The following is a 17,148-nucleotide window of genomic DNA, read 5'->3' on the forward strand; positions in this document are numbered from 1 at the left end:
AAAGACTTGGAAAAACCTATATATTTTTTTATAAAATCTTTACTGATAGAAAAAAAAAAGGTTGAATAGAATGATAATGTAGTAATAAAATTTTTATGTTATATTTAAATAAAAGCAAGCAAATATGTGATCAACTGCCCAACTATTTATTTTTTTATCATACTTTAAGTTCTGGAGTATATGTGCAGAACACGCAGGTTTGTTACATAGGTATACACATGCCATGGTGAGTGGCTGCATCCATCAGGCCAGGGGCCGTGGATCACACCTTTAATCTTAAGACTTTGGGAGGCCAAGGTGGGTGGATTGCTTGAACCCAGGAGTTTGAAACCAGCCTGGGAAAAATGGTCAAACCCCATCTGTACAAAAGACACATAAATTAGCTGGGCATGGTGGTACATGCCTGTAATCACAGATATTCAGAAGGCTGAGATGGAAGGATCACATTACTCTGGAAGGTCAAGGCTGTAGTGAGCTGAAATCACACTACTGCACTTTAGCACAGGCAACAAAGTGAGACACTGTCAAGAAAGAAAAGAAAGAAAGAAAGAAAAGAAAAAGACAAAGAATGAACTTCAAAAGTGTCACAAGCTTCCTTTAAAAGGAAAAAAAAAATTTAGGAAGCATCTAAAATGTTCCAGGATTCTATTTTGCATTTGTTATACATACTGTAATCATAAAAAATAATGATGATGATTGCTTTCTGCCCATTCCAGGGTGTTAAGAGCAAAATGATGTGAGCCTTTGTTCTCTCCATTCAGAATTTCCTCTTTTAGACTTTCACATGGCTGGCTCTTTCTCATCCTTTAGTTGCAGCTTAAATATCATACTCAGAGAGGTCATCTCTGACCATAGATTTCCACTCCTACTCCCATTCCCATCCTAACTACAAACTTCCTTTATATCTTCTAACATTTTCTAGTTTCTTTATAGAAAGCATTTACAGTGAGAAGTATTTGCTCTTTTTCTGTTCCTACTACTAGAGCATAAGATCTCATCTTGTATATTCAGTGTCACACTGACTAGCACAGTTTGTGATCTATAACCAAAATTAATTCTATGTAAAAACACTTAAAAGTTATCAGAAAGTCTCACGTGCCAAACTGCTATGTTCCTACAGGACATCTTCAGTCCTAGTAGCCTGCCGAAACTGAACACACCGCTACCCTAAATTTAAAATCCACATGCCATTTCCTACTTTCCCATTCTTTTCTTGATGCTACCGCCATTTTATCGTCTTTCAGGTTTACAAAAATTTTCCTCAAGATTTACTAAGTTACTGAATACTGAATACTGCTGTGATCATTTCTTCTCACATTTGTAAACACATTTTCCAGTTTACAAATGTTTTTACATTTCCCACTACTTTTGTTCATTACACAGACCTGGGAGGTACCACTAGCACCATTTTTATGAACAAGGTCAATGACAGTCAAATACAGAATTTTTCCCAAAGTCCCATATCTAGTAAGTGGCAGAACCAGGACGCTAACATGTCTTTTGACTTCTACTTGATGCTGGTAAAACTATGCACCAGCTGCTTCTAGTGAAAAGTCAGGCCCCTCCCATTTCTCTCCACAGTCATAACATTTGAATACACCGTTATTATTTTAAACTGCTGCTGCTGTAAGTGTGGCTGCCACAAAAGTACTCAGTGTGTTCTCTTTTTGAAGATGACTTCCACTTACTACAAAACTAAACTAAATTGTTATTACAGTCCCACATATAGTTACTACTCCCCATGTTTTTTCTTAACCTAAAATGTTCATTGTAGATCTATACTGGACAATCAAAATACAGAAACATACTAAAATCCCAGCATTATCTTTTCAAGTTCCAATTTCAATAAAAACTACAATTGAAACAGTTTCTAACTCTCCTTATGATTTTGCACATCCAGATATACCACAGAATGATATATTTGGCCACAGCTTAACCTGAAATACTTCTTTATATTTTAGATAAACTTATTTTCAGAACACAAAGTGATTTTTGACAAATTCTAAACTTTATTTTTCTGGCACTATACTACACTTGCTTCTTAAATGAATCAGGCAAATTAGCAGAATTATACTATGAAACAGTAATTTACTTAGCACATAATTATTAATTATGAACTAAAAAACATGAAAAAATAATTCATTATGGGCATATGCAGGAGGTAATTATTTGAATAAGTCACTTCTTGTGGGTGAAAATGAGAATTTAGTTTATAGTAGTACCTTATTTAAGTGGGTTGGCATTGCAAATAGTATTAGTTGCTTTTATTCTGCTTGTCAAAAAGATAAAGATAAATGTATAAATTCAGCTCTTTCAAAGAAAAGGAAAAAAAAATAGTAAATCTTGTGGGCAACAATTGTTGAATGAAAGCCACACATAGATAACTAAAGAGAAAGCTGTAACTAAATATGCTGACTATGAAGACACAGATGGACTGAAAGACCAGTCACTAAAGAAATAAGATCTGTGAGAAAAAAATTAGGTGGGGATAAATCATTTTTAAAATGTGACATTAAGTGAGAAACAACAAAGAAGCCTAACTAGTCAATTTAATACGAGCTTCAGCCAAGAAAGAAAAGAAACAACATGACATACAATACATGGAGAAATAGACATGTAACTGAGCCTTTTGTTCCTTTATAGCCCTAACAATACAGGTTAATACTTATGCTACAATTAGTTTTTTAAAAATATTTCTGTGATACATAGTTTAATTTGATTACTATAAAACATTCAATTAGCTAACCATGGTCATCTACTGCTACCTGAAAAATGGTTATTATTAGAGAGGGAAAACTAGAACTTTCCATAAACTTTCCACCTCGAGAAAGAATTGGTCACCAGAATTCTAAAGGGTAATGCATGGCTTATAAAGGCGTATTTATTAGAGCATGAGTTGGGGCTAACAAAATGTTTAAGAAATTTTAGTCCCCCTTCCACACTCTTCATGGAAACCTTTCTCTTCTTCTTTCCTTCTCTTTTCTCTACCTAAACAAAATCACCTTTCTGCCACAAACACACACACACAAATTTTAGTCTGAAATCATACTGTAACCTTCTTTGCTATTAATGATCTATTTCTAATTTATTTCCTTTTTATTTATGGCATAATTTCTCAAAATAACATCAAAACGTCTGCATCCTTAAACATTAAAAATACAAATGTAAGCAATATTTTAAACTGCAATATTTAATCAATAGACACATTATGCATATTACTTTTAACATTCTATTATATAAAAATTAATTCGTCTATTTATTCAGATTAAACAACTATTAGGGCTGAATGTGGCAACTCATGCCTGTAACCCCAGCACTTTGAGAGGCTAAGACGGGCATATCATGTGAGTCCAACGGTTAAAGACCACAGTCGGCAACAAGGCAAAACCCCATCTCTACAAAAAATACAAAACTCAGCCAAGCATGGTGACAAAGGCCTACCTGGATGACTGAGGTAGGAAGATCACCTGAACCCAGGAAGTGGAGACTTCAGTGAGCCAAGATCCCACCACTGCACTCCAGCCTGGGTGACAGGGTGAAACTCTTATCTTGAAATGGGAGACTGTATTCCAGGTACTCCAGTTTACACACAAATATGTCTATGACCTCCAGTAGTTCGTAGTATGCAGGAACTTCAGACGATTACTTAAACGACTAAATATAAAAATTTCTTTAATTAAATTTCTGAATATAAAGACTTTGAGTAGATATTTTAAATAAAATATAATGACAAAATTATAGTGTTAAAGTCTTACCATATTGATATTGAGCCTGCTTATATAATTGGTTATTTGCAGTAAAATATATGTTATTCATTAGATGAAGTGTTTTACATATACCCTTTATGGACAACATATAAAACGCACAAAAACCCGTTTGTAATACAAATTTTGATAACATAACTTTACATTTCTACATTTCTACAATTTATATTTTTAAAGCAGATACAATCTGGTTATGTTGCCCAGGCTGTTCTCAAACTCCTGGGCTCAAGCAATCCTCCTGCCTCAAACCCCCAAGTAGCTGGAACTACAGGTGTACACCACCTTACCCAGCTAGTTTTCTACAAATTTTAATATTATTTTAGTCTCACTACAGAACTAATAAGCAGAAAAAAATCTCTCCTAAAAACCATATGATACCAAAATAATAAGTGTACCCAAAAAGCTATATGCTATGTGCCATACAGTTTTGCCAATAAAAGGTACCAGGGAGATTCTATGATAACTACAAGTAATTTGATTCACTGAAGATTTATACAGGCATAAATATTATGAAAGTAACACTAGTATGATTTAAAAGCCAGTATTAGTATTTATCCAGATAAACCATAACCAACGGTTATATTTCCTTTATTGGGGAAAGCATTTTCTAATGTGATTTTCCTATGCATCTTCCAGTTCAGTTTCTTTCAGCCCACACCCCATCACAATACTTAATCAATCCTTTGTTAACAAGGTTAAACAATTTTTTTAAATCAACCAGCCATGTCTATGCTTTTCTCTGACCAACTTTTTATTACCAACATAAAAAAAGATAGCCAAACCACTGCTGAATTTTAAAAGTAAATAATATGAAAAACTTTGAGTGAGAAAATTAATTTTACAAGAGGTCACTCTACCTTGGTGGTAACAGTCAAGTCATCATCATCTGGCTTAGGGCATGAATCAAGAAACAGTTCATGGAAAATGCATTAGAGCAAAAATATCCAATGAAAATGAGAGAAGTGATTTATTTATAAATTTTTTAACTGCCAGCTCATATTCAGCTTCTCCCTCCAAAAAACACAAACGCAATCTGGGAAAAGGTCGGCTGTGTGTATATTAAATCATGTTTCTTGATATAATTAATATATGGCCTCTGTTCTAAAACTAGATTTTGGTTACCTATTTCTGCCTCTACCTGTCTAAATATATACAATATTCAATGAAAACTGACCTTGAGCTACATAATAGTGACAGCCAACATATACCTGAGTCTGATAATTTACCCTGACAAATTATCTATCCTGAAGTTGTACTTAAAATTTAACTAATAAGACATAACTTTTGTTACCTAAACTGGAAGAAACTTGATGACCTAAAACAAGGTAGAGAGATCCACTGTTTCTTGTCCATTATCTATCTCTGGTTAAAAGACTAATCTGTGTCACTTCAAATTGGCAGTCTTGATTCCTCAGCATAGAAACCTCTTAAAAAGGTCCCATTGCTTTCCTTTGTCCCAAAACAGTACAGGGAATCACCTGCAATATTTGAAACGTGTGAACGCTAAATGCACAAAAGTCTAATAACAAAGGTGTATGTCCTCTTTGAGAATACTCTTCCCAGAAAGATTAACGCATTAACAATAATAAAAATTCAACTATACTAACTCTATACATCCTATCTTTTTCAGGTCCACATTAACTAGGAAGCCCTTAAATCCTTCACAGGTAGGGCTGGGCGCAGTGGCTCACACCTAAAATCCCAGGTCTTTGGGAGGCCGAGGTGAGCAGATCACTTGAGGTTAGGAGCTCAAGACCAGCCTTGCCAACATGGTGAAACCCCATCTCCACTAAAAATACAAACATTAGCCAGGTGTGGTGGCAAACACCTGTAATTTCAGCTACTAGGGAGGCTAAGGCACGAGAATCACTCGAACCCTGGATGCAGAGGTTGTGGTGAGCCAAGATCATGCCACTGCACTCCAGCCTGGGTGATGGAGCAAGACTCCCTATCAAAAAAAAAAAAAAACTTTCATAGGCACTCAGATATCCAAGGAGAGAGATGGCTTGAAAAATAGAGTCCTAGGAATGCTGGGAAGATGGCCGCCTAAGAACAGCTCAGGACTTCGGCTCCCAGTGAAAGCGTAGAGGGTTAGTGGACGCCGCATTTCCAGATGAATTTTTACTGCCCACAGACCAGGAGATACCCAGGCAGGGGGTCGCCAGCACCGCATTCCCGGCCGGTGCGGCAGTTTTGGCCCCCGTGGGGCTGATTTGGCCCGCGCTGCTGCTTTGGCCACACCCTGTTGCGGCACTTCTCTGTACAAAAGCCACTGGTCTGGGAGCCCTCTTAGCTGGCGATCGGAGCCCCGAGACGGCAGAGTTGCCCATTCATCTGAAATAGCAAGCCAGGCCAGGAGATTCCTAGGCAAAAAATCCACCAGGAGCCGGGGCCGCTGTTTGAGCCTTTGAGCCAACTCAGTGAGTCGCAGCACAGGAGATCCCAGCACCTTTTCAACAAGCAACTGGAACGCAGGGTCGTTCGATTTAAAAGATAAAAGAAAAGACTCTGAGTCAGGGAGCCAGGTGATCAGGCTCGGTTGTTCCCACCCCCCAACCCCCAACAACAATGAAAACAAGAACAATAACTGAAAACCCTCTGGGTTGAGCCCTTCAAACCAAGCACTGCTGAACCCGGGACGGTCCGGCTCAGTGGTGGAGGGGTGTCCGCCATTACTGAGACTCTCCACCACCAGGGAGGCGGGCCACCGTCGCCGAGGCAACCCGCCGTTGCCGAGGTAACCTGTCACAACAGAGAGAGTCCCCCCATAACAGAGGCGGGGCCACCCTTGCCGAGACAGTTCTAACTACGCCCATATAAACAGGACTGCAGGGAAGAGCACAGGGCAGCTGGGCAGAGCCCACAGCAGCTCAGCAAAGCCTCTGCAGGCAGACAGTGGCTAGGCGTGCTATTAGCTGGGCGGGGCAGACCTGAAAGAAAAATCAAAAAAGGCAGTAGCGCAACGGAAACTCATAAAGCCCCAACTCCCCGGGACAGAGCACCTGGGAACAAAAAGTGCTTTATGAGTTCAGCTGCAGCAGACCTAAACGTACCTGCCCAGCAGTGCTGAACGAACAACAGAGGTCACAGCTCAGGACTTAAGCCCCAATAAAAGATAGACTATCTCCTCAAGTAGCTCCCTGACCCCCATAGATCCAAAGACGCACCTCATAAAGGAGAGAACGAACTGACAGTAGGTGAGCATCCTTCTGGGACAAAGACAGAGGAAGAGGAAACTGGTAGCAACCCTTACTGTTCTGCAGCTGCTGCAGGTGATCCCCAGGCAAGCAGGGCCCGGAGAGGACCTCAGCAGTCCTACAGCAGAGGGGCCAGACTGTTAGAAGGAAAGCTTAAAAAATAAAAATAAAAAAGAAGTAACTTCAGCATTCACGAACTAGAAGCTCACTCAGAGACCCAATCTGAAAGACAGTAACTACAAAGACAACAGGTGGATAAACCCACAAAAATGGGAAGGAACCAGCGCAAAAAGGATGAAAGCTCCCGAAACCAGAACACCTCTCCTCCTAAAAGGGATCACAACTCCTCACCAGCAAGGGAACCAGACCGGATGGAGAAGGAGGGTGATGAAATGACAGAATCAGACTTCAGAAGGTGGGTAATAAGAAACTACAGTGAGCTAAAAGAACATGTTCTAACCCAATGCAAAGAAACTAGGAACCTTGAAAAAAGATTGGACGAACTGCTGACGAGAATGGACAGCATAGAGAGGAATAAAGTGAATTGATGGAGCTGAAAACCACAACACGAGAACTTCGTGAAGCATGCATAAGCTTCAACAGCCGAATTGACCAAGCAGAAGAAAGGATATCAGAGGTCGCAGATCAACTCAATGAAATAAAAAGAGAAGGCAAGAACAGAGAAAAAAGCGCAAAAAGGAATGAACAAAATCTTCAACAAATGTGGGACTATGTGAAAAGACCTAATCTACGTCTGATAGGTGTACCTGAATGTGATGAAGAGAATGAATCCAAGCTGGAAAATACTCTTCAGGATATTATCCAGGAAAACTTCCCCAACCTAGCAAGGCAGGCCAATATTCAAATACAGGAAATAAAGAGAACACCACAAAGATATTCCTCAAGAAGAGCAACCCCAAGGCACATAATCGTCAGATTCACCAGGGTTGAAATGAAAGAGAAAATGCTAAGGGCAGCCAGAGAGAAAGGTCGGGTTACCCACAAAGGGAAGCCCATTAGACTCACAGCAGATCTCTCAGCAGAAACCCTACAAGCCAGAAGAGAGTGGGGGCCAATATTCAACATCCTCAAAGAAAAGAACTTTCAACCCAGAATCTCCTATCCAGCCAAACTAAGCTTCATAAGTGAAGGAAAAATAAAATCCTTTGCGAACAAGCAAGTACTCAGAGATTTAATCACCACCAAACCTGCTCTACAAGAACTCCTGAAAGAGGCTCTACACATATAAAGGAACAACCAGTACCGGCCACTCCAAAAATACACCAAATGGTAAAAGAGCATCAACACAATCAAGAATCTGCATCAACTAACCAACAAAACAGCCAGGTAGCATCAAAATGACAGTATCAAATTCACACATAACAATACTATCCCTAAATGTAAATGGACTAAATGCCCCAATCAAAAGACACAAACTGGCAAATTGGATAAAAAGCCAAAACCCATCAGTGTGCTGTATCCAGGAAACCCATCTTACATGCAAGGATACACAAAGGCTCAAAATAAAGGGATGGAGGAAGATCTACCAAGCAAATGAAGAGAAAAAAAAAAAAGCAGGAGTTGCAATTCTCATCTCTGATAAAATAGACTTTAAAGCAACAAAGATCAAAAGAGACAAAGAAGGACATTACATAATGGTAAAAGGATCACTGCAACAAGAAGAGCTAACGATCCTAAATATATACGCACCCAATACAGGAGCACCCAGATACATAAGGCAAGTTCTTAATGACTTACAAAGAGGCTTAGACTCCCACACAATAATAGTGGGAGACTTTAACACCCCAATGTCAATATTAGACAGATCAACCAGACAGAAAATCAACAAGGATATCCAGGACCTGAACTCAGACCTGGAACAAGCAAACCTAATAGACATTTACAGAACTCTCCACCCCAAATCCACAGAATACACATTCCTCTCAGCACATCACACCTACTCTAAAATTGACCACGTAATTGGCAATAAATCACTCCTCAGCAAATGCAAAAGAACGGAAATCATAACAAACAGTCTCTCAGACCACAGTGCAATCGAGTTAGAATTCAGAATGCAGAAACTAACTCAGAACCGCACAGCTTCATGGAAACTGAACAACTTGCTCTTGAATGTTGACTGGATAAACAATGAAATGAAGGCAGAAATAAAGATGTTCTTCGAAACCAATGAGAACGAACACACAACATACCAGAATCTCTGGGACACATTTAAAGCAGTCTCTAGAGGAAAATATATAGCAATGAGTGCCCACATGAGAAGAAAGGAGAGATCTAAAATTGACACCCTATCATCAAAATTGAAAGAGCTAGAGGAGCAAGATCAAAAACACTCAAAACCTAGCAGAAGACAGGAAATAACTAAGATCAGAGCAGAACTGAAGGAAATAGAGACACAAAAAACTCTTCAAAAAAATCAATGAATCCAGGAGCTAGTTTTTTGACAAGATCAACAAAATAGACCACTAGCCAGATAAATAAAAAAGAAAAGAGAGAATAACCAAATTGATGCAATAAAAAACGATAAAGGGGATATCACCACAGATTCCACAGAAATTCAAACCATCATCAGAGATTATTACAAACAACTCTATGCACATAAACTAGTAAACCTGGAAGAAATGGATAAATTCTTGGACACCTGCATCCTCCCAAGCCTAAACCCAGAAGAAGTCGAAACCCTGAATAGACCAGTAACAAGGTCTGAAGTCGAGGCAGCAATAAAGAGCCTACCACCCAAAAAAAGCCCAGGTCCAGATGGGTTCACAGCCAAATTCTACCAGACATACAAAGAGGAGCTGATACCATTCCTTCTGAAACTATTCCAGACAATCCGAAAAGAGGGAATCCTTCCCAAATCATTTTACGAGACAAACATCATCCTGATACCAAAACCTGGCAGAGTCTCAACAAGAAAAGAAAAATTCAGGCCAATATCCATGATGAACATAGATGCAAAAATCTTCAATAAAATACTGGCAAACCGATTGCAACAGCATATCAAAAAGCTCATCCACCATGATCAAGTAGGATTCATCCCGGGGATGCAAGGCTGGTTCAACATACGCAAGTCCATAAATGTAAATCACCACATAAACAGAACCAAAGACAAAAACCACATGATTATCTCAACTGATGCAGAGAAGTCCTTTGACAAAATTCAACAGCACTTTATGCTAAAAACCCTCAATAAACTAGGTATTGACGGAACGTATCTCAAAACAATAAAAGCTATTTACGACAAACCAACAGCCAATATCATACTGAATGGGCAAAAACTGGAAGCATTCCCTTTGAAATCTGGCACTAGACAAGGATGCCCTCTCTCACCACTCCTATTCAATATAGTAATGGAAATTCTAGCCAGAGCAATCAGGCAAGAAAAAGAAATAAAGGGTATTCAAATTGGAAAGGAGGAAATGAAATTGTCTCTATTTGCAGATGACACGATTGTATATATAGAAGACCCCATCATCTCAGCCCAAAATCTTCTAAAACTGATAAACAACTTCAGCAAAGTCTCAGGATACAATATCAACGTGCAAAAATCACAAGCATCCCTATACACCAGTAACAGACTTAAAGAGAGCCAAATCAAGAACGAACTGCCATTCACAATTGCTACAAAGAGAATAAAATACCTAGGAATACAACTAACAAGGAATGTAAAGGACCTCTTCAAGGAGAACTACAAGCCACTGCTCAATGAAGTAAGAGAGGACACAAACAGATGGAGAAACATTCCATGTTCATGGTTAGGAAGAATCAGCATCGTGAAAATGGCCATACTGCCCAAAGTAATTTACCAATTCAATGCTATTCCCATCAAGCTACCAATGACCTTCTTGACAGAATTGGAAAAAAACACCTTAAACTTCATATGGAACCAAAAGAGAGCCCGCATAGCCAAGTCAATTCTAAGCAGAAAGAACAAAGCGGGAGGCATCACACTACCGGACTTCAAACTATACTACAAGGCTACAGTAATCAAAACACCATGGTACTGGTACCAAAACAGAGATATAGACCAATGGAACAGAACAGAGGCCTCAGAGGAAATACAACATACCCACAACCATCTGATCTTCGACAAACCTGACAAAAACAAGCAATGGGGAAAGGATTCCCTGTTTAGTAAATGGTGTTGGGAAAACTGGCTAGCCATGTGCAGAAAGCAGAAACAGGACCCCTTCCTGACACCTTACACCAAAATTAACTCCAGATGGATTAAAGACTTAAACATCAGACCTAACACCATAAAAACCCTAGAAGAAAATCTAGGCAAAACCATTCAGGACATAGGCGTAGGCAAGGACTTCATGACCAAAACGCCAAAAGCAATGGCATCAAAAGCCAAAATAGACAAGTGGGACCTAATCAAACTCCACAGCTTCTGCACGGCAAAAGACACAGTCAGTAGAGTGAATCGGCAACCAACAGAATGGGAAAAAATTTTTGCAGTCTACCCATCTGACAAGGGGCTGATATCCAGAATTTACAAAGAACTAAAACAGATCTACCAGAAAAAAACAAACAAGCCCATTCAAAAATGGGCGAAGGATATGAACAGATACTTTACAAAAGAAGACATACAGGAGGCCAACAAACATATGAAAAAATGCTCATCATCATTGGTCATTAGAGAAATGCAAATCAAAACCACATTGACATACCATCTCACACCAGTTAGAATGGCGATCATTACAAAATCTGGAGACAACAGATGCTGGAGAGGATGTGGAGAAATAGGAACACTTTTACACTGTTGGTGGGAATGTAAATTAATTCAACCATTGTGGAAGACAGTGTGGCGATTCCTCAAGGACCTAAAAACAGAAATCCCATTTGACCCAGCAATCCCATTACTGGGTATATATCCAAAGGATTATAAATCATTCTACTATAAGGACACATGCACATGAATGTTCATTGCAGCACTGTTTACAATAGCAAATACCTGGAACCAACCCAAATGCCCAACAATGATAGACTGGATAGGGAAAATGTGGTACATACACACCATGGAATATTACGCAGCCATCAAAAACGATGAGTTCACGTCCTTTATAGGGACAGGGATGAACCTGGAAACCATCAGTCAGCAAACTGACACAAGAGCAAAAAATCAAATACCGCATGTTCTCACTCATAGGCGGGTGTTGAACAATGAGAACACATGGTCACAGGGAGGGGAGCACTACACACTGGGGTCCGTTGGGGGGAAATGGGGGAGGGACGGGGGGTTGGGAGGTGGGAAGAGATAGCATGGGGAGAAATGACAGATACAGGCGAGGGGACAGAAGGCAGAAAACGACACTGCCATGTGTGTACCTATGCAACTATCTTGCATGTTCTTCACATGTACCCCAAAACCTAAAACGCAATTAAAAAAAAAAGAAAAATAGAGTCCTCTATTTCCCTAAGTACTATCTAAGTATCTTTCTTCCTATGGGCTTCCAGATTCCACTTGTGCAGGGCTCCATTGCAGTCTCCAATCTTCAAATCGTCACTCTACGAAAGCACAGATTCCTGAAAGGATGGCCTCAAATGACCAGGAGTAGCTCTCTATATCCCTGCTCCTGAATAACAAGCTAACTGGAGTCACCATCAACTACCCCCAGCATAGACACACCTCCAATTACCCAAGTAAACTTCATGACTGATCGGCCAGTCAATCATGCCCCTGACCCAGCCTACATGAACACTGGAAGGCCATCAGCAAATTATGAAAAGCAGCAGAGGTGAGGAGGTACCTGCCCTGGGCTACAGATCTATGTAGTTCAGCAATCTCCAGCCCCTAATACTCAAGAAGCTCTAAGCCACCCTTTTGTAAGTCAGAATGGAAGCACATGATACCACATTTTTATCTGCTGTAGAGACTCTTCCCAATGTCTCAAAATGTTTTAGCATCTTTCAGTAAAATTCTTCAGGTTTGTCGGTTATTGATTAAAAAAAAAATAAAAAGCAACCTGTTTAATGCTCCCTTGAACCGTCTATTTTAATGTGCCTTTGTAAACTCCCAACATCTTGTGTTCTTCATCTTTGTAATTTATCTTTATTAAACTTGTCATAAACTCCAATATTCTGATCTCTTACTGAAGAATCCATATTCCTATCCAATCCAGTGTTGTTTCTCTTCAAACTTAGCCTTCCCCTGCTCATTCCATTCTTAGCCAATTCCACTGTGTTCACCAGTTAATTTCATCCTCATTTTATCCACTGGGTGCACCAGACTCCCTTCCCCTTTGTATCATCATCATTATGAGACAGAGTCTCGCTCTGTCACCAGGCTAGAGTGCAATGGCGTGATCTTGGCTCACTGCAACCTCCGCCTCCTGTGTCCAAGCAACTCTCCTACCTCAGCCTCCCAAGTAGCTGGAACTACAGGTGCCCACCACCATGACCAGCTAATTTGTTTTAGATTTTTAGTAGACAGATTTTCACCATTTTGGCCAGGATGGTCTGGATCTCTTGACCTCATAATACGCCTGCCTCAGCCTCCCAAAGTGCTGGGATTAGAGGTGTGAGCCACTCTTGCACGGCTGTAATCCCAGCTATTTGGGAGGCTGAGACAGGAGACTTACTAGAACCCAGGCAGCAGAGATTGCAATGAGCTGAGACTGCACCACTGCACTGAAGCCTGGGTGAGACAGCACACCTCTGTCAACAACAACAACAAATGCCCATAAAATAAAAAAAAAGAAAGGTGAGTACTGGCCTTTAAAATGAGTTTAAATCTCATTTCTGCCACTTCCTATGTCCAAGAAGAAAACTATCCTAATCTATTTGAGTCTCAGGTTCCCCATCTAGAGAAACACTTGACCAGAATGTTTAACACACATTGAAGTACTAGAGGTTAATTAGTCCTGTGATTCCTCAACATTCTGAAACTCTTCACGCTTTTGATTGCCTACAGGAAGACTGGGGATACATAGCCAGCAGAATTTGAAAAAATAATAGAACAAAACAAACACCAAAAGCAGAGGAGAACATTTTAAAACATCAAGAGAAGGTTATAGAAACGTAGTGGAAAAAGAAAACACGACTCAAAAAAAAAAGGTATTGTGGAAGTAGGCAGAAATACTAGCCTAAAGGGAAAACCAAACTGGGAATTCAAATAATTTCTCTCTAAGACTTGTCTAATCTTGGTTTTGTAAAATTTACAATCCTATGGCAAACCTTTACACTGCCCTAAAGCCTTTGGTGGTAAAGATATTGGTTACCACTGAAATTATTCAATTTATTAGGACAAACTCTTACACCAACCTCATTTCTCACAATAACCTTAAATGAGAGTTAACATATAACTAGATTTGACTGTACTAATTAATCTGATTCTAACATATATCTTGATCCAATTGCTGCACAGATCTTTATCCATCTATGCTGAGGAGCAAAACAAAGATTTGGAAGCCAGGCAGGCTGGTGGTTTAACTGTGAGTCAGCTACTTTTTTAACTATGGGGTCATGAGCCAATTAACCAACCTCTCTAAACCACAGTTGCCTATTTAATAAACAGTAGGTTTTAAGAACACAGATGTTGTGATGGCTTTCTGAGATAAATGCATAGCACATAATAGGGTGGTTAGCCCAGAATACAATACTCAACAGATATTAGTTTCTTCCATCTGTATTTCGTTAGTTAATAAAATTTTTTAAATCTGTAAAATCCCACCTGACTGCAGATTCATCAGAACTCCCAGAATTTATTAAAGGAAAAGGTAAAATGCATTGTAAATCAATAATAAATATATAGAATATTAAAAACATAAGAAGGCAATGTCATGCATGCCTGTAATTTCAATCTACTTGGGAGACGGAGGCAGAAAGATCACTTGAGAAACCCAGAAGTTTGAGACCAGTTTGGGAAACATAGCAAGACTCTACCTTCATAAAAAAAATAGGCACACTAGTGTGCATGCTTTAGACCATTTTTCTTTCAAGTATAGGACTGATGCTTTGTTACAAAACATTCCTTTGGGAGCATACTTGAGACCTTCTTAGAATTAATATAAATTATACCTATTGGTATGTGATTAGCACAGTAAGAACTCTTACTTCCCTTACTTTTATTTATTAAATGCAAAGAATAAATTTTCTCAAAATTTGATATCTACAAGTAAACTGCAGTATACAAGTCATCTTATACAAACTATATGAGATTGACTAAAAATGGCATTGTTATCAGAACAGGTGTGATGAGTGATCAGTGTTAAAGAGCATGATTTCTGAACCAAAATATGAAGGGCAGTTAAACAGAGTATAGAGTAGTTCCCTTATCCACGACATGTGTGGAAAAGACATACTTGCCTTGTTTTTCCCTGTTCTCACACCACAGCAACAATCATCAACAAAGAAGGCTTCTGTAAGAAAACGTGTGGAGGCTTTTCCCCACCAAAAAGCAAGCAATCATTTCAGCAGAGGATACAAGCTTGGTGTCCTCTAAATCAGTTCTCATACTCTATCTGCAGATAGCATCAGATTCCACAAATACAGGACTCAGTCCCATGAGACTGCCTCCCTGTATCAGTCCTAAATCTGAAACTCCAAAATTTTTGACCAACTGGCTTCAATTTGGGGTTCATTGAGATTCCCAAGACTCCCTCTTTGGGTTAAACTGAATTGCTGGAATGACTTAAAGTACTCAGGGAAACACATTTACCAGTTTGCTATGAATGACATTACAAAAGGTACAGACGAAGAGATGCAAAGTGTGGAGGAAGTGGGACGATTACATGCCCTCCCGGGACACTTCCTCCAGGAACCTCAATGTATTTAGTGAACTGGAAGCTCTCTAAGCCCAGTCCTTTTGGGTCTTTTTATTACATATGCACCACCGATTAAGTAAATCGCTGGCCATTGGTAACTGAAAACCCTCAGGCTTCCTCTTCGCCCCAGAGTCGGCAGAGACAGGAGATCTCAACCCTCTAATCAACGTCTTCATGGGAAAGACCAGCTGCCATTCTGAATCTACGTAGGGGCTTCCAGCCATCAATTATTAGCTTACAAAAAGACATAATTTTGGAATTTCTAACAATTTTAGAATTGTACACCAAGAAATGAGTCAACATCCAAACACAGATTTTACATTCACAGTTATTTCTGTGGTTACAGCTAACAGTCAATTGTATTCCAAAAATATCACATGGAAAACTTCAGAAACAAACATGTCATAAGTTTTAGTGCACCATTCTGAGAAGCGCAATGAAACCTTGAGCCCCCTCCATCCAGATCAGGATGTGAATTATCCCTGTTCAGTACATCCACACTGCATATGCTGTTCACCCCTTAGGCATCAACACGGTCCCCTTCTGTTGCCAGCCATCAACATCATTAACGCCTGGAGATCCAGGGTCACTCACAGCTCATGATCTTTTGACTGACTTAGATTCAGGGAGGGCATAGTAGCCTAACACTGCATTACAATGCCTACCTCATTCACCTCACTTCATCTCATTACACAGGCATTGTATCACTTCACATCATCACAGGAAAAAGGGTGAGAATCATAAGAATATATTTTATTGTGAGTTACTGTTAATTTCTTACTATGCCTAATTTATAAACTAAATGCTATCATAGATATATATGTGTAGAAAAAAATGGTATGTGATTCAGTACTATTTGGGGTTTCAGGCATTTACTGGGAGTCTTAACTACTGCACTTATTTTGTTGAGCACAACATAGCCTCCCTAGCTCTGCAGTTAAAACTGTTCAGATTGGATAAAACAACTTGTCACTGGAAGCCAGCAGAAGTCAGACCCAAAAACTTGCCAGCTGCCAGTGGAGAAGGGCTCAAGAGAGATCAATGTGTTACTCTGGCTAATACTCTTCTGGGGAAGGTGCTGGGTGGTTTACTTAGTTGTAGCTATATGCTCAGCTCTACGTATAACAAGGCCCAAATTCGCCTGCCATTTTACCTCCCACAGAAAGAACCACTGGAAAGATCACTCCTTTAAGAGCTTATCCACTCCAAATCACACCTCACATTCAGAGAAAAGCTTAAGAAACACTGGGGAGGTGTGGCAGGCTGCCAGGCAGCACTATCTGATATGAAAAATATATAGAAAGAAAACTATCAATGCGCTCTTGCTACCAGAATGTGCCAATGCTTTCCCCTCTCCCTAGTAGGAGAAAAAAATTCTTTTTGAACCTCATATAAAGCAAA

Source organism: Saimiri boliviensis, chromosome 2 (assembly GCF_048565385.1).
Source record: "Saimiri boliviensis isolate mSaiBol1 chromosome 2, mSaiBol1.pri, whole genome shotgun sequence".
NCBI lineage: Eukaryota > Metazoa > Chordata > Mammalia > Primates > Cebidae > Saimiri > Saimiri boliviensis.